The following is a 20073-nucleotide window of genomic DNA, read 5'->3' on the forward strand; positions in this document are numbered from 1 at the left end:
TCCCTTATTCTCATTTGACACACATTAGTTGTGTGCATATCGAATAGCAGATGGCTATTGCAAAATGTAAAATCACAAAAGTACTGAATATAGTTATCAAAGGTACCAGGATTGAAAGGAAAATCAAATTGGAAATTCCCTAATCAAATGACAAAACACATCAAAAACAAATTGACAACAACTGTCATATTCCTGACTTTGAACAGGTATTTTCAAATGTAGAAAATGGTGGATTAAACCTGTTTTTATAGCGCTAAACCTCTCACTTTGTACGACAGTCTCGTCAAATTCCCTCCTCCTGCAAATAAATGGCCTTTGGATCCAAGATCCAGTTAGTGCTGTTCTTTTGGCACACAGAACAGCATTATTTGTTGTCACGATTACGGATTTGCCATTTAAAGTCCTGTGCATATTGATCTTCGTTTTTCGTTGTTTTGATGTTTTCTTTTTAATTTCAGTACAACTATCTGTTAAAGTTTGACTTATTTGGCCTTTAATTTTCATTATCACCATAGTCTTTTGTCTTTCTTTCCCCCGATTAATAAAAGGAAACCTTCAAATGTGACGATCGGCCATTTTTGTCAATAAAAACAAATCAGCGAGGCGCCACAAGGACTTCAACTTTTCGGTGCGGAATAGAAAAATAACCAGAAATTGAAAGAAAAAACCCTGACCACTTCCTATGGAAAGGTGGTCAGCTTTCAAAAGAAGGTGGTCGGCATACTTTTAATTATTTTAAATTGACAACGATGTGAGAACAAAACAAACTAAATTAAATGGTAAAAAATTGACAATAAACAGCAAAAAAATAAGGATACTTCAGTCAACATTGTATTGTAATTTAAATGACTTTGAAATCAATCAAATATAAGACAAAGAAACACACAATTGCAAATAGTCCAAGCATATTAGCTATAACGAAAGACAAGAATATACAAATTAATCCCAGTACGGGAGTAACGGGCTGTTTAAGTACAGAGCCACGTCATATATTTATTAAAGATACACCAAAAGCAAAAATGAAAGACAAGAATAAAGACTTGTTTTACAATTTCACAATAACGGGATGTTTAATTACAGAACCACGCTATATGTATCAAGATTTTTCTAGATTTTATCGTAAACAACGCTCAGACACATATGTGTATCACGCGGTAGATATACAATGAGAAATACAAAGGTAAGATTAAAAAAATAAGGTAAAAATGTAATTTTTACAAATTAATATACATATCACAACAAGTTATTCAGCTTTCTGATAAGACCTGTCTACATAAATTAGCATTGCAATAAGATAACAACAGATAGTAGTTATCAAAGAAACACCAAAAAAAGGCATATAGACAAAGCACATTAGCTAAATTGAAAGGAAAGATTATGAGAATCATCATAGAACAAATAAAACACTGACGGTATGTACAAGTACCGAGCCACGTCAAATTGATATCGCTAAAACAGACTAAACACCAAACATGGTAGTCTTAAAGACAAATAAAATAATAATATAACACGTCAAAAGGAATGATTTGATTCTCAAGTGAATGATGGTGTGGTTGTATACCATTTCTAGTTTGGTAAATAGAGTCTGAATATACACAAGCCCTTTTATTTACTCAAAAGGAAAAACAAAATACAATGTGGGTTAGTCCATACTTATATGGACCAATCCGAGATGATATCAATTGATGTGTTATCATGTTTATAGCCAAGATACCAAATGGGTATACAGTATAATGAAATATGCGAGAAAACAAAAGTTTTTGACAGAATCAAACCTTCCACTTTTGACGATGCAAAACTAGTTTTTCAACAAATAGTAATGAGATTGTACATGTAGTCTTCATTCGATGTAACATATTAAGTTGATTATTAGATTTATTAAAAACTCAATTATGTTTTGTATGGTTCCCTCTGAAGATATTGGGTAAGAAGGAACAATGTTACAATGTTCTACGTTGCTAATAATGGTCAAAACAAGGGGCAATAGCATTAATATTGTATATACGAAATACAATAATAAAAAAAGGAATAAGGACAAGCAATGATAATGAGGTAATGTGGTATAAAACGGTATTGTATCAGAGATATATCCTTTACCCTTTGAAAGAAGAAAGACATTGTTTTAGTGTTAATTTTTCTATTCATAATGCAAAAGATTTTCCAGTCGATCACTTTTTTTTTTTTTTTTTTTAATAAAATAAATCCTTTATTGCACATTTCTCTGCTGTTTACAACTTACTCGACTCACAGCATTCAGTCTAGTATCCCTGTAAATTAGTTACTGTTTAACCAGGGAGATTATACAGTAAAAATATTAGCTATTAATTATGATTAGTTATACAATAATAATATATAAATACATTGATTTTGACAATTTGTCTTTTGCAGTTTCCTCATATTACGTGATTACGGAATTTGTACTATCTATTGTCCGCTATTGATTTTAGGTTTATCGTTAACCTTACCTTTTGATCAAAACAAGATCACGTGAAAGTTGAGATGATCGGATAATTAAAGAATGCCACGTGTATTGATGATGAGCAGAAGGCTCTCATCTAATTTAAGTGTCTATAATGGTGAGTTTTGGAAATATTTCAATTGTTTTATGATAATTTATTGAAAGCATCATGATTTATTTTAAAATATCAAAGAATTTCTATTCTGACATTAGATAGTACAAGGTCAATGTTCAGTAAGCATGCTGATTTGTGTACAGGTAAACCTTGATCATTTGTCACATTTAAACACACACATGAAATTTGTTTACATTGCCTAAGAGTCATTCTACATGATATATATGTGTAATGATATTAAATAAAAATACATTTTATGATTTATAATATAAACATAGTTATTATATATTTTTATAAACATCACACAAAAACCTACTTGTTTTTTTATCAAGTGTTTTCATACTATCAAAGTATTGTTGAAATTCTAACTTAAAAATTCTGTAAACATCAACATTTTTTTGTTTATACTCTGATGCATATGTAGATTTATGAATAGAGAACATTAATACAGTCAGAAACAGATTGATGTCATAGTAGTTTATATCATATATTTTATACCCAAGTATTAGATTTTTGAAAGAGATTATATGTGTCCCCATTTTTATTTTGTCAAGCAGTAATTTGACTTTTTTCCAAAAAGTTTGAAAGTATTGGCATGTGATGAAAAAGTGTTCATAGTTTTCTAATTGGTTGCAAATATGGCATTGGTCATCACTTTTCAGTTGCCAGATGTGCAATAGCTGTTTACAAGGAAGGATATAGTGAAGTAGTTTCCACCTGAATATTTTTAACTTGTTAACTTGTAAGCTGTAAAATATAAAGTTAAGCATTTTGTACAAGTAGCTTGACGATTCTAATTTAAATTGTGTTTTCCATTTTAGAAATCCAATTGGTGTTTTTTCCTCTATATTACATGAATTAATGCTTTTATATATTTCTTTTGATGGAAGGTTTTCAATGCAGATCAATTTTGTGTTGTTTTGTGTTTTTAAGTATAGTTTTTTATTTGTTTTAACTTGAGTACAGCATGATTTATCTGATTTCATTTCCATTTGCCACTTTTTTGGTATTGCGTTTTTTATTCTTGATAGTTCTGATATCCAATTTGATTTAATTGTTAGTTTTTCTAATACAATCTTTTGTGAAATGTTTCCTTCTTTGTCTATTATATCATTAATAAATAGTATTCCATTTGTTATCCAATTTGAAAATATTAAGCATTTGTTTTGAAATTTTATATGCTTATTGCCCCAAATATATTGTTGTCTTATGTTACTAAAAGTTGTATTGTTTTTGTTTGAGATATTTTTTATTTTAAACCAACTTTTAATTATTTCTAAATAAAAAAGAGGGAGTGTTTTACTAAGGTTTGGGATTGCTTTTATGCTACCTGGATTCATGTTGAATAAAGAGAAGTTTTCTCCAAATAAATAAAAAAAGAAAAGGGGAATAACTTTCCAGTTTGCAAAGTGTGTTGATGTTAAACGTTTGACCCAGGATAATTGTATAGCTGATAGAAAATTGTCAATATTAATCATTTTTAGGCCTCCTTCCAAATAATCTTTACATAAAGTTATCCGTTTAACTTTTTCTTTTTTATTTCCCCAAATGAAGTTGTAAATTAGTGTTTTGAATTCATTCAGAAAGTTTTTGGATATAGTTGTCACTGATGCCAAGAAAGTTAAATTTGGTAGGATAAGAGATTTAATTACTGTTATTTTACCTATCATTGTAAGATTTCTTCTGTTCCAGCTATTGATTGCATCTTGAGACTTTCTTAAAATTCTTTCTGTATTTAATCTGTCGCATTCATCTTTGTTAAGTCCAAAATATACCCCTAGACTTTTAATAGGTTCTTTATTCCAGTTTATATTTTCATATTTATCTTTGCAGCTTTTCAATTGGCCTAACCATATGCCCTCTGTTTTAGATCGGTTAAGTTTAAGACCTGAGAGTGTTCCAAATATTTCAATCAAGTTTAAAGCATAGCTTATTTCCTGCTTACATTTTAAAAAGAGAGTAGTATCATCTGCTAGTTGTGAAATTTTCAGACTATGTGTTTTGGAGTCTAATTTAATTTGAAATCCCTTAATACCAGTATCTTGTCTTATTCTACATGCGAGAATTTCTACTGCTATTGTGAAAATTAGAGAACTGCATGGACACCCTTGTCGTATCCCACGATATACATTGTAGGTTTCTGAAATCCATCCATTATTTAGCATACAGCCTTTAATATTTTTATATAATGTTTTAACCCATTTAATGAATGAGTTTGGGAGACCAAATTTTGTTAGGGCTTCATACATAAAGTCCCATTCTAATGAATCAAAAGCTTTTGAAAAATCAATAAAAAGTAATGCACCATCAATTTGAAAGGTTTCAGCATAATCAATAATGTCTTGGATTTGGCGTATATTAAAACCAATATATCTATTTTTGATATAACCATTTTGATCCCCATGAATTATTTTTAACAGTATTGGTTTTAAACGTTGAGCTATTGCATATGCAATGAGTTTAGTATCTACATTTAATAGTGTAATTGGTCTATAGTTATCCAGTGACAAAGGGTCTTTTTTTTTGTAAATTAAGGATATTATACCTATTTTTTGTATGGTTGTTAGTTCTCCTTCTTCATAGCATTTGTTAAAAACTTCAACAGTAAATTCTTTTAGATTATTCCAAAAAGTGCGATAAAATTCTACACTTAGCCCATCTATTCCTGGAGATTTATTTAATTTCATTTGAAATATTGCCTTAGTGCATTCTTCTACTGCTAAAGGGCCCCCCAAGGATTCACTTTCTATTTCTGATAGTTTGTGATCAATGTTGGTTTCATTTATGTAATTTTTTATATCTTTTAAATTTGGAGAAGTGCTTTTATATAGATTTTCATAGTATGATCTTTCTATGTTTAGAATTTCTGAGTGTTCTGTAACTATTTTCCCATCTTTATTTTTAAGCGCTGTGATACTTTTTTTGGTTTGTCTTGATTTTTCAAGGCCCAGGAAGAATTTAGTGTTTTTCTCTCCTTCTTCTAACCATTGTACTCGGGATCTTATTTGTGCACCTTTAACTTTATTTAAGTAGAGGTTTTCAAGTTTTTCTTCCATGGTTTTAATTTCTTTTTCCATAGTTGGGCTTACATTTGTTTTTTCATTTAATTTTCTTAATTTTGTTTCTAAATTTTTTATATCATTTTTATTTTCAGATGATCTTTGTTTGCAGTAAGTAAGAGTTGCGGTTCTTACCTCTGATTTAAACATATCCCAAAGTGTTTTCAAATTTTTGGTGAGTATTTGTTTTTTATAGTTTTCGATTAATTTATTTATGAGATCAATATATTTTTGCTCTTTAAGTATACTATTATTTATTTTAAAGAATCCCCTGCCTCTTTCTTCCGAATTTTGTCTTACTTGTAAAGAAATGGCTTGGTGATCAGTATATGATATCATTGCAGGTCGAATATCTGCTTTCATAACATGCGGTCTTATATCAGGACTTATTAGAAAGAAGTCAATTCTACTGGCTATTTTTGTATCATTTTTCCTTCTCCATGTGAATTGACTTGTATTTGGATGAAGTTCTCTCCATATATCTGTTAAATTATTTTTCTTTATTAATTTTTTTAAACTATTCACTGGTTTGTAGTTTCGAGAGATATTATTAGTTTTTTTATCATTAATTGATAGGGTTTCGTTCATGTCACCTCCAAGTATAAGAATACCCAAGCGATTGTTTTCAATTATATTTTGGACCTTTTTGAAAAATTTGTTTCTGTTTTTGTGTTGATTTGGAGCATATACATTTATTAAAGTAAAAATGTTTTCATTTATTTCTATGTTAATCAAAATTATTCTGCCTTCTGTATCTTTTATCTCATTTATTGTCTTACATTTTAAATTATTTTTCACATAGATTGATACCCCCTTTGATTGTGTGTTACCATAACTATGGAACATTTTGCCATCAAACTCATAATTTATAGTTTTTTCATTTTTTTCTATAAAATGTGACTCTTGCATGAAAAGAATATTACATTTTTGATTTTTTGTCCATAATTGTAATCTTTCTCTTTTCTGTTTTTGGCCTAAACCTTGACAGTTTAGTGATATTATGTGTAGATTTTCACCCATTGTTAAATTTTGAGTTTAGATGTTTTGTTAGCATAAATGCTGAAAAAAGATATATTTGTTTCATCTGATATTTACAACATATTTTCATTAGTTTGATTTTATGATTACTATAAAAACAATGGTACACAATTATGTGTGAGATAGTGCATATAATAAATAGAATATAAACACAAACTTGACAGTGTACATGAATGTAAATAAAACATAACATAAACAAATATAAGCATGCATGCATGTAGTTGAACATATATTTTTATTTACTTGTTCAATATATACATTAGATTTTTCTTTTGCTACTTCAACATATTTTGAGACTATATACATGATATATCTACACTGAAAAAACAGATATATTTTATTCATAACATGTGTTTTAATTTTATGGTTATTTATTTTTAGATCTGATGTTTTGGCAGAAGTAAATGTATGAAATTTTTGGACCATGTACATAGTGTGGAAATTTACAATCAATTTAGAAGCAATCGGAATGTTTATATTTAGCAAAATCGGTATTTGTGTATATCTACATAATCTATGAAGGAACATATTTGCTGATAATCTGGGACTTTCAAAGGATGGATGGATGGATTTTTTCATGTGGATTAAAATTGACTTTTGAAGTATTTCTAATATTTGGATTAAATAAGATATCCAAATCTTTTTAATGTGAAATGGAAAAGGACAAAGTATGAATTCTAATATGTGAATTAAAACTGATGGATAATTTGTTATAGAGCAAGCATATATCATGGAGAGTTTATAGCTGTTAACTATAAAAATCATCAGAAAAAGTGATTTTAGACTGATGTGATTTAATGAATTGGTATTTATCAAAGATATTTTCTTTTTGAACTTTAATTTTGTTGGATTTCTCTTATTCATTTTATCTTTATTTCTACTTCGAGCAGCTAGTGTTTTCCTTTTACACAGTTGAAGTATATGTGTAATTATTGTGTTTATTTCATTTATCATGTTTATATGATTCTTTATTATGTTTATACAAGTAAAAAGCATCATAATAAATTTTATTATCAAAACAGCTTTCCGTATATATTTATTTATACCTGCAAATATTATTTTTGTGGTAATTTCATCACAACTTGACTTGTTCCAATATGTTATTTGGTGAATAGCATATTCAGAATTGAGACATTTATATATTGATTTTGTGGTCATTTGAAATTCAACTTTTTTTACAATATGTCTTATACACAATTTATTACATATACATGTATATACATTATCCTTTATATTTCTTGTAATACTATTTTCAAGGTGTATATAATCTGAAATTATATCACACTCTGACTTATTTTTTTTAAATTTTTTTTCTTGACTAAAAACAAAAATAGACAAACAAATAAAAAATATAATACAGTATTTACAATAATTCATAGGTGTATTTTATATTTGGACAATTCGTGTGTTTGGATCGTTATGTGTTATGATCAGATGTCCTTGGTTTTGATGAGCCAATCTCACGGTCATGTAACTTATCAGTTGGTGTGGTGGCGGAACGTTTGGATGATTTCTGCTGAGGGGTTGTCATGGTCGTCCCGAGGTATTTATCTAGTGGACCATAAGTTGTTGCTGGTGATTTGGATGTTTTTTTCTTTTTCTTTTTTTTTTTCATGCATTGTTCAGGATGCTGTTGATCTGTTTCATCAGACTTCAATTCAGATGGATTTTGGTCTGGTACATTTGTGTTGTTTGTATCTGTGGGAAGTTCAGCATTTTTGCTGATTTCCTCAGTATGTGTTATGTCTAATAGGTTTTCGGTGGATTGTGATAGCACAATCTCCTCACCTTTCTCAGATTCAGCTTCACTTGCTTCATCTGACTCTTCGGACGACACATCTGAGTCAGCTTGACTGTTCTTATCAAACTCAGCTGTGCAGTCTTTAGAGATATGACCATTTGTACCGCACGTCTTGCACTTCCAGTCATTGGTACATTCTGATTTTTTATGACCTTTTTGCAGGCATTTGGTACATTCAATTTCAGCATTTTGGTTTGTTTGACCCTTGTAGAAAATCAGTCCACGGTATTTGCCAATTTTGACATTTCTTGGAATTGTGATATCGAAGGGTTCGACATAAAAGATTCTGTCGCCTGTTTGACAATTTGTCACGAACCCATCAATCCGAAGTCTCTCTCTTTGGTAATTAAGTACTTCGAGGTGCCAATTTTGCAGGTATCTAATTAATTGTCCATCATCAGCAGATAATGGAATATTCTTTATTCTAATTCGAACTGTGGTTGGGCTTTCTTTCTCAACATATTTAGGGTTTCTTGGGTAAACCTCGATGCGTTTTTTCCGAACTGTGATGGAGCTTACCACAAGAGTTTCCCTGTCTTCTTCACTGTCTGGATATATACGCCATACCCCTCCAATGACTCTCTGAAGTCCATTTAAATGGTTAGCAGGTATTGTGAGATCAATACATTTGAATAACTCGGTATGTGTAAGATAATTGTTTTTATCAGGTTTTGAACTACCGAAAATGTCTGATTCTAATATAAAAACAGGCTTGACGTTGAAGTATTCCGCATCAGGTTCTGCATTATCTTTATGTGTGTTGTTGTTATGTTTAAGTGCCATAGCATAGGAGTCCGCCATTTTTTCACTGGCCGGATTTTCACTATCTTGACCACTCATGGTACAAAGTAGAAAACTGTTATGTTTTGAACTATACTAATAACCAGATAGTTTCTGGAAGGTTAATAATCGTTTTGTTTGTTGCTGGTATGGGTAGAGTGACTCACATATGTACATTACTATTAATTTTTGTTATTTTTCCGGAGCTTGGAAAACCGTGGTCAGCCATTCAAACCGGAAATCAGGCCTCCCTTTTCAACAAATAGTAATGAGATTGTACATGTAGTCTTCATTCGATGTAACATATTAAGTTGATTATTAGATTTATTAAAAACTCAATTATGTTTTGTATGGTTCCCTCTGAAGATATTGGGTAAGAAGGAACAATGTTACAATGTTCTACGTTGCTAATAATGGTCAAAACAAGGGGCAATAGCATTAATATTGTATATACGAAATACAATAATAAAAAAAGGAATAAGGACAAGCAATGATAATGAGGTAATGTGGTATAAAACGGTATTGTATCAGAGATATATCCTTTACCCTTTGAAAGAAGAAAGACATTGTTTTAGTGTTAATTTTTCTATTCATAATGCAAAAGATTTTCCAGTCGATCACTTTTTTATGTAATCTATGCTGACATGAAATATCATTGATATGGTCATATTTTTAAATTAACTGTTAACAAAACTTTTGAATTTTTGAAATTCTAAGGCTTTTCTACCTGAGGAAAAGATTACCTGGATTTGGCATAATTTTTAGGAATTTTGGTCCTCAATGCTCTTCATCTTACTTAATTTGGCCTTTTATCTTTTTTGGATTCGAGCGTCACTGATGAGTCTTATGTAGACGAAACGCGCGTCTGGAGTAAATACAAAACTTAATCCTGGTATCTATGATGAGTTTATTTATATGATTGACATAAGCTTCTGATATTGGTATGTTGACGCATCACCCTAAGACATAGTGTCAACTACCTTGATTTTAAGTAGAATTATTAATTTTGTGGCAGACATAGAGGAAACACTTGTCTTAGTTATCAAAGACAGTTTCTTGAATAGCGTGAAGTCTAAACATCACATAACCGAGAGAGGATATCAGACAAAATCCAAAATTTACGATGATGTTGACAACAAATGTACCAGGTTTAAAATTTAATACGCCAGACGTGCGTTTCATCCACACAAGACTTACCATTTATTGTCGAAATGCGCATCTGGTGCAACAAAATTGGTACCGTTAATTTTATTACTACCACTGGGTCGATGCCTCTGCTGGTGGACTATTAGTCCCCGAGGGTATCACCAGCCCAGTAGCCAGTACTTCGGTACTAACATGAAAATACGATTTTTTTGTGTTATTAAAATTTGCTGTTGCAAATGATGGAAATTATCATAAATTAAGGAATGTATCTCCCTCATGCAAAGCTCTGATTCCTTTCACGGATTTGGCTATACTTTTTGGACCTTTTGGATTATAGCTCTTCATCTTTTATATAAGCTTTGGATTTCAAATATTTTGGCCACGAGCATCACTGAAGAAACATGTATTGTCGAAATGCGCATCTGGTGCAACAAAATTGGTACCGTTAATTCTATTACCAGTGACGCTCAGATGAAAAAAGTTCGAAAGCCAAAACAAATACAAAGTTGGAGAGCACTGAGGACCAAAAGTTCCAAAAAGTTGTGCCCAATACAGCTAGGGTTTTCTGCCTGGGATGAGAACATCCTTATTATTAAGAATAATTCATACTTTTGTCAACAGTAAATTTTATAAAATGACTTTATAATATAAATACATGATATAAACCGATGTGCTGACTAACTACAAAATAAAAACTGATAAATTACATAAAACAACCCAATCCAGCAAATAAAAATACACAGCCGAGTGAGCCGAAGCCTCAACGTACAAAGTGACGTCACATTAGAATTTGTAAAAATATTTCCCAAAAATAAGATAGAAGTAGGATTGATATAAGATTAGATTTGTAATACTGATATTACATTTATTAATATCAAATTGTGGTAGTAATTAGATAATTAATTGTATTATCTAGCCATGTCGGTGTTTCTTCCGATTCAAACCAAATATAAGGTAAAAATTTCGTTGAACCAAACTAAAATCTTATAAATGTAAGGGGTGATTAAGTATGTTTACCTTAACACACGAATATAACAGAAAAGACGTTAAGACATTTGACAAAATCCGATGAGAATAACAAATATAACATAAAAACTAAATACATGAATTTGGGATAGAAAAGTACCGTGACACGTCTTATAGCAATACGAAGTCACACTCAGCAATACAGTCACAATCGGGAATAACAACCTTTCGGTAATTAAAAGATCAGACGATGTTATGTCAAAGCACAATTTCACACTCTGGCTAAATCGTCCTTATTTAGTTTGGACAAAGACACATTGTATGGATCAACCAATTCGTGATGGTGTTCGTCAAATTAACAAGAGTGTCATTTTAAGGTGGAACCCAACACATTCACTGAAATTTATTTGGCTCGTTTAATTTTCATTAAAATTTTGACAAATGATTTACTTTGACCCTATGACAAAAATATAAAAATTTCCAAAGATTTAAACCAACCATTTTATCAGAAAAATTACACTGGTTATATAGGAGTTTGACAAACACTACTTTGATCATTGAGAAGCTTAATATTCCTTTAACAACACAACGTAATTAAAACGTTTAACTGATTTTACAGAGTTATCTCCCTGTAGTGTTGGGCACCACCTTAATCTGTCCTCATAACTTTGTTTGAGCAGTTCCTGCGTAAGGAGCACACTCCTGTATATGAAGTCCATATAGTGTGAACAAGCACGAGAATAACGTATCAATGGAGATATGTAAACACCATACGAAGGGTCAGAGGGATGTTACTGCTGAAAAATGGGAAATTGATAATTGGGAAGTTGAAATCGTCCCGTTTATCATAGAGTTTCGTGTGAAGTCGTCAGTCTGTGAGGAAAATTGAGGAAAAGATCAAGGTATGAAGCAGTCCTACTAGTATCAATAGTATCCTTAATTTCAAGTTCACTGTGATACATGAGATATAACTAAAGTATTGGATGAAATATGGGTTATTCAATGATAGAACATCATCAATATATCGGAAAGTAAAATTAAAGAATGTTGCAAGGTGTTTTTAATTTTGTCTTTTAGAAGGTTTTGAATAAATTCTGCTTCATCGGAGTACAAAAAAAAATCCGCCAGTAGGGGTGTACAATAAGCACCCATTGGAATAAATATGTTTACATTCTATATATAAACGGGCATTAAAAAAAAACAAAGAAATCATTTTACTTTTAAATCTCTTTGATTCTTATTACGTGTGTATTTTTTGTAGAGCAAAGATAAATATTGTTGAATAATTCATGTCAAGAGCTCGAGGCTCTAGTTTCATTTTTTTTTTTGCCAGATATTCGGAGTTTATCGCATTAAAACCTTTGCTCACTAAAATAAACACTATTTTTTTCCATAATTTGTTTACAGTTTAAAATGTTTTCTTTGAAAATCATATAAAGTCCTTGTTATTTTTTTTAACGTTTTTGAAAGAAAAACGGGTACCAATGTTAAATGTATGAACAAAATTAAGATAATCATTTCCCGCCAAATTTTAATTTCCTATACCTCGAAAACAAGCACACGGACACTTTATATTTTCTGCTATTTTAAATTCTCTATTTATGTACTATCTATTTAAAACAGTCTTTAAAAAGCTTGTTATTTTGAAACAGAGCAGTAAACATTCTTAAACAACCGTTTGCATATTTGTACCAAATGACCTAGTTGGTTTATATTTAATAATCAAATATCTCTCAAACAGAGTAGGAGACAATCAAATTATCCGTATGACACAAATGTGCGCCAACTTTATTGAGCTGTAGCTAATGATACTATTTGAACTGAATAGTAACCTTTACAAGCAAGGACAACACGTACACATCATTACATATGTATGTCAATTGTTCCTGAAATATTTTGCACTAGGGAACAACCATTAATTTAAAAAAAAGGGAGGTATGTTTGTTTTGCTAAAAAGAATACTCCGATCACATAATTGATGGAGAAGAAAAATGTGGTCAGATAGATGACATTTTTTATTTTATTCTGAATCCAGATTTCCCCTATACATTAAAGTGATAAATTTTGAAAACAATATTTTGAGTGATAGCGTCGAAAACTAAATAAAAATAGCCCCACCCCTTTTGAAGTTGGGGATATTACAAAATCCGATAAAAAATTCGAAAAACAAACAATTTTGACAAAAACTTAATTCTCTGGTATGTTATATTCAATATCTTTTATAAGTTCAGCAACCTGCATAGACAAATATCAATCAGAACTTTATCACTTTCATGTCAATACGACACTCGTCTCCATTCTTGAAGGAAAAAACAAGGACACTAACCATTAACGAATAAAACTGAGTAGATACCAACATTCTAAATTGGTTAGCGTGTGTTATTATAATTATGTCTCGTTGACCTCTTCCTATATATCCTTTTAACATATTACTTTCGGCATATGTCGAGAAGTGAACATTAAAACAATTGTCAGGGTAGATTTTATTACATAAAAATATTACAGTTAAGATACTAACTGAATCTGAATATACTAAATGAGGATTAATTGATAAAGAGTGCATACAATTGAATTGTTTTATTTATTTGCCCTTGGTTCTTAATCTCAACGTCACAAACCATCGTTCAAAATAATTCATCATCTTGATATCGGTCACAAACAGTTTTTGTTATTGTAATATAGCTGTTTCATCCTTTTTCTGCAAACAAAATCTCATAAATTATGTCTTTGCAATTTCATATTTGTTTTCTAAGTTCAAAATATACTAATGAATAATATGTTTTGATTAATGAAAAAAGTTGAGTTAATTAATGCACTGTCCATTCAATGACTTCAAATATGTCTTTATATTTTTGACATATTGATGTAGACATCGGGTGCTTCAGTTTAGTCTTAGGAAATCAGTAAATCTCGACTATGATTTTAATAATTTCATAGAAAGGGTTAGTATATGTACGTAAATTAAAAAGGAAGAACATCCATATAAAACTATTCAATGAAAAGCTTTTCTGTTTATTCAATTCGTGTTAATACATACATAGAGTTACTGCAACATCGAACAAGTCATAAGCACGGTAAATGCCTTATTCAGATCATCATTTGAATATATAGTTGCAAATAAAGTATCCTATAAAAATTGAGAATGTAAATGGGGAATGTGTCAAATAGTTATCAAAGGTACTAGGATTATATTTTAGTACGCCAGACGCGTGTTTCGTCTACATAAGACTCATCAGTGACGCTCATATCAAAATATTAAAGCAAAACAAGTAAAAAGTTGAAGAGCATTGAGGATCCAAAATTCCAAAAAGTTGTGCCAAATACGACTAAGGTAATAATAAAATTAACGGTACCAATTTTCCTGCACTGTAATCTATGCTTGGGATAAGAAAATCCTTAGTTTTTCGAAAAATTCAAACAGAGAACAAGCCGACAAATGAGCAGAAAACAACCAAAGGCAACCAAGTGAACTATCAAACAGGTCATGATATCTAGAATATATAGATCTTAGGGATGTTTCACTGTGGTACTGTATCTGTGTATTCTGGTGGTGAAGTTGTTACATTTTGTACTTGGTGTAATTTCGTCTCCCTCTTGATTACTACTGCTAATACATAATCTGCTGATAGATCTACTTTGTTTAGTGACATTTGCATTGGGTATTAAACGAAAAATTGGTCTTTGTAGCCTTCGTTATTGGTAGCTAAGTGATTAGACCTTTAGTATCGTTATATATTGGTCTCTTTTCATATATAAATACTAGAACACACCCGCGATATCGCGGGTCCGTGACTGAATTAAAGTATATAACTATGCGCAAGCCTTATCTTAGTATTAGTACTGTCATCTGATAAAGTCATGCCGATTATAAGATACACAATTGTCTCTGCTTTCAAATCTTTCTGTTTGAACCCGTCGAACTGGAACTTATCAATTATTGGTAATATTAATTATTTGGAAAACAAAAGGTCCTGGAATGGAGTATTTTTTAATCAACAGCATTGTCCTATATTAGTTATAAATAAATTTGAATTCTTTGATTCGCTGTTTTACGTCATGCCCGCTAACAAATTGAAACTTATTATTTTAAGTCCAGATTTTTAGTATTCGTATTGTTTTCTTAGAAAGTCTTACGGATTAAAATACTACAATAGGTAACAATTTGACAATTTAGTAGTGTCAACCCTGTGATTATGACCCGTGCATATAGCATATTAATCCTGAATACACCGTTTGGTGGTGCGCCTGTCAGATGCGGAACGTACAGATAAGGTAATAGGTAACAGGTGATTATACTATTGGTATCGGTATCGGACTCGACCCGGAACTTCCTAATTATTGGCAATATTAATTACGTGGAAAACAAAAGGGCCTGGAGTGGTGTAATTTTTAATCTACACCTTTGTACTATATTAGTTGTATATAAAGTTGAATTCTTTGATTCGTCGTTTTTACGTGATGACGGCTGACAAATTGGACCTCGTAATTTTAGTATTATAGATAGGAAGATGTGATACGAGACAATTTTTCATCCAAGTCACAATTTATAAAAGAAAACTATTATAGGTCAAGGTATGGTCTTTAACACAGAGCCTTGGCACATACCGAACAGCAAGCTATAAAAGGGCCCAAAAAATACTAGTGTTAAACCATTTAAACGGGAAACCCAAAGGTCTGATCTATAAAAAAAAATCAGAAACAAGAAACACATATGAACCATATCAACTTACGACAGCTACTGAATATGGATTCCTGACTTAGGACAGGTGTGACAATTGCAGCGGGTTTAAATATGTTTCATATTTATAAAAACAAAATGTGGTATGATTGCCAGAGATAACTTTCCACAAGAGACCAAAATGACACAGACAATTAACAACTATAGGTCACCGTACGGCCTTCAACAATGAGCAAGGCCCATACCGCATAGTCATATGTCTATTTGCAGAGTCCTTCCTAATAATTGTTTTATTGGGCCAAGAGCAAGAAAATTGGTTAAGTGTTGGCTGGTGTTGAAGTGTCTTCTTAATTTGCTTACATTTTTATGTTTTTTGTTGATTAGAGTCGTATCGGGTTCGAGTACAGTCTAGCGGAATTAGGTCACTTTGTACTGTCTTATATTTCTCATTCGCTGAAATTTTTTATATTTTAATCATGAATTTCATGAGAATTCAATCAGCTTCACTGCAATTTGTGTAGCATTTTATCAACTCTTTAGAGCAGTTAATTTTTCTAAATCAACTAAATATTTGGAAATTTTCTGTTCACAATTTTTTTAATTTTCTGGATGAGAATTTAAAAAATGGATGTATTTCAATAGTACATATATATAATATCGGTTCTATTCATCCAGGCTAGTTTTCATTTCCTTGCCAGTTTTTTTCTTAAGACAACAGAATACATGCCTTGGCCATTATTTTACATGTTTTATTAGAAGATGGTTTATATATGTAAAACAAAGATATCTAAAGAGTTGATATTGCGTATCGCGTTTACTTTTTTCACATTAAATCAACAAATATTGTGTTATACCACAAAGGGGAAATGACCAGCGTATTATTATGTGTTCATTGCAAAATCTTTTGGGGGATACGTAAGGGTTAAAATCGGAAAATAATGAGTTCGAATCAACTGTCCTTCACGACGTTCAGCTCTGAAAATTACGTGCCATCTGTTCTGTTTTGTACAGTCACCTCCGTTATATATCGGCCACTTATGATATATGGGTTCAATGCTTACTCAAATATTTATACACTTATTTACAGTGTGGTGGGGTGTTTAAGTTTTTAAAACTTTATATATAGATTAGACTGATTTTAAAAACAAATATTTATAATTATGTGGTATCATTTCCGTCATTGTACGTCTAACCGGCAAAATTAAATTTGATTTCGTAGCAGATACGGTAAATATTGACCTTACACTGAAACACTTTGTGATTCCCTTTGCGCAAGATACAATCAGAATAAACAAACACCACATCTACTTCCTATTCCCTAAACAATTAAATAAAGGCAACAGTAGTATACCGCTGTTCAAAACTCATAAATCCATGGACAAAAAAAAGTGACATTAAACATTTCCCAGCCTTCTTTTATTTAGGCGATTCACTGTTATCTATTTCTGTAGGTTACATTTCCCATGTGTCTAAATCTGGGACGCTGATTGAAGTTCCCTCCTCGGTTGGTTTTAAGCTCCAGAAGTCTTCTTCGGTCGTTTCGAGCTTGATTCCATAACTCCTACAATAGAAAATTATATCAATCAATTAATACTATCACACTGTATTGTGAAGTAACACATTTTATATTTTTTCTCTTCATTTTTTACTTTTACATAGAATTTAATAAATAAATAGTCCAATAGCGCCGAAATAAGTCTGGGATATCTGATTCAACTACAAAACACCCCAGAAAAAGCTGCAGTTGGCAAAAAAAAAGAGAAAATCAGATGAAATCATACCGAACATAAGCCCCAAAGTAAAGAAAACAACTGATGCTAGTAATAAAAAGAAAGAAGATCAAATCAAATGTAAAAGATTTATTCAAACGACAGTAAGTGATAATAATTCAGAATCAATTGTTAGTGATGATGAGGACATTAATATAAGCACGATCACTGGGGTAAATGTGATCTCCGTAACTGCAGTTACGTATATCCAAAGATGGCGGACGATGTTTCTGGTCAATTTTTCTTTTGTCAATTTTGTAATAATAATGTATTATTCTTCGGTATTTCATGTCTTTTTTAACGTAATACTAAATTTGAAACTGAAATACTAAATGTTTTATTCATAATTCTACCACTGAAATGGAGAAAACAGCCATCTAAAATATCGTGATGATATGGGTAACTGAAGTAAATAAATTTTCAATGATATACGTAACTGCAAATATTGACATCCGTAACTGATTTTATTTATACACAATTCAATCATGTTTGAACAGAAATAAATGTCTCCGGTTATTTAAAGTGTGATAAACATGAATAAGAATTAATCTTCCAATTTTTTAAAATTATTATGTGAAAATATTAATCAGGCTTCCTGATCTGACAGGGTATTTTGATATAGTCAGCAGCATTAGATGAAATATTAAGAAAAATTGAGAACGGACAGTCTTTAAGCAAATGATTTAAATCTAAAACCTCTAACACACTAAACGAATTGATAACAACTGTATTCTTGATTTGGTACGTAGAAACTGGTTGATTAAACCTGGCATTATTATACATAGCTAAGTCTCTCACTTGTATGTGAGTCACTGACTCTCAGACTTACATAGAATTCCATTATCTTAAAAACAATTGTTGGGTAAAGCAAACGGTCAAAATATCAAAATTTGGGTTACAATGTATCACAGTCAACATTATTTTAACATCTGAATGCCTAGAAAACAAAATTTTAAACTATTTCAACAGAGAAACACAAAATGACAATTACGCACTTTAAATTATTTAAACAGTAACATTAAGGTAAAGGTTAACAATATACAAAGACAAAACTAAATAGCACAATATCACGTACAGCTAATCCTAATCAACCAAACCACTACATTTCAAGACCGCCAAGAGTGACTGGGGATTGGAAAAAAATGGTACATTGGACTACCTCCCCGAAAACCGTAGCAAAAGTGGGGCATCTATTTTGCTGTGCGGGATGTACAAGTACGCATCCACGTCCGGTCAGAATGGGGTCGTCTAATCAGATGTCTCGTGTAGAGATTATTCCTTGCTCTTTGTACGTTGATAACCCTTGTACCAACTCTTTGACGGTGGTCAATAGATGGCATGCTTCTCGACATGAACATATATATGATAATAGGAAGATGTGGTACGAGTGTCAATGAGATAACTCTCTACATGAAACCAAATGACATAGAAATTAAAATTTATCAGGTCACCATTCGGCCTTTAACAGTGAGCAATGCCAGTACTGCATAGTCTGCTATTAAAGAAAAGACAAATGTAACAAAATTCAAACAAGTCAACTTATGGCTTTATTTATGTTCAAAAAAGAACAAATAGCAAATATGTAACACAGCAACTCACAACCATCATTGAACTGCAGGCTCCTGTGACATGGGTCAGGCCTAGGCAAATACAGAATGTAGCGATGTTAAACATGACGTTCAACTCCCCCTAACCTGGGACAGTTGTGTTACAGTACAACATAAGAGCAGACTAAAAAAATCAGTTGAAAAGACTTAACTAAACAGGCGGATACAAATAAAAATAGTTTACACAAACAAAGTGAACGTGGGAGGGTACTTGAGGGTATTTATGAGATTTATTTCGGAAAAAAATGATGATCCTTACTATTAAATCGAGTATAATGAATGAAGCAGAAACAATGTAACTCAACAGTTACGGATGTCCTTCACTCAACGTTTATTACAGTTATGGATATCAGTCTACACAGTTACCCATATCTTCGCGATTTTTTGAAATGATGATTTCTCCATTTAGCGTTTCACCTATGGAAAGATGCTTTGTATTTCAGTTTCAAACTTAGTAATCCTTTAAATAAGACACGAAATACCGAAGAATAATACTGAATTATTACAGAATTGACAAAATAAATATTGACCAGAAACTTTGTCCGCCATCTTTTGATATACGTAACTGCAGTTACGGAGATCACATACCCCAGTGAGGATAATACGTCAGACGCGAGTTTCGTCTACACAACTCACCAGTGACGCTCAGATCAAAA

The 20073-nt window shown here is 31.3% G+C and overlaps 1 long non-coding RNA gene across 1 annotated transcript; it reads left to right on the plus strand.

The window, feature by feature from the left end:
* Positions 1-2440: 2440 nt before the first annotated feature.
* Positions 2441-7692, plus strand: LOC143074516 (uncharacterized). The gene is made up of 3 exons (XR_012977906.1): positions 2441-2576; positions 5728-5807; positions 7052-7692. It is a non-coding gene; the product is annotated as an uncharacterized LOC143074516 (long non-coding RNA).
* Positions 7693-20073: the final 12381 nt, after the last annotated feature.

Source organism: Mytilus galloprovincialis, chromosome 1 (genome assembly GCF_965363235.1).
Source record: "Mytilus galloprovincialis chromosome 1, xbMytGall1.hap1.1, whole genome shotgun sequence".
NCBI lineage: Eukaryota > Metazoa > Mollusca > Bivalvia > Mytilida > Mytilidae > Mytilus > Mytilus galloprovincialis.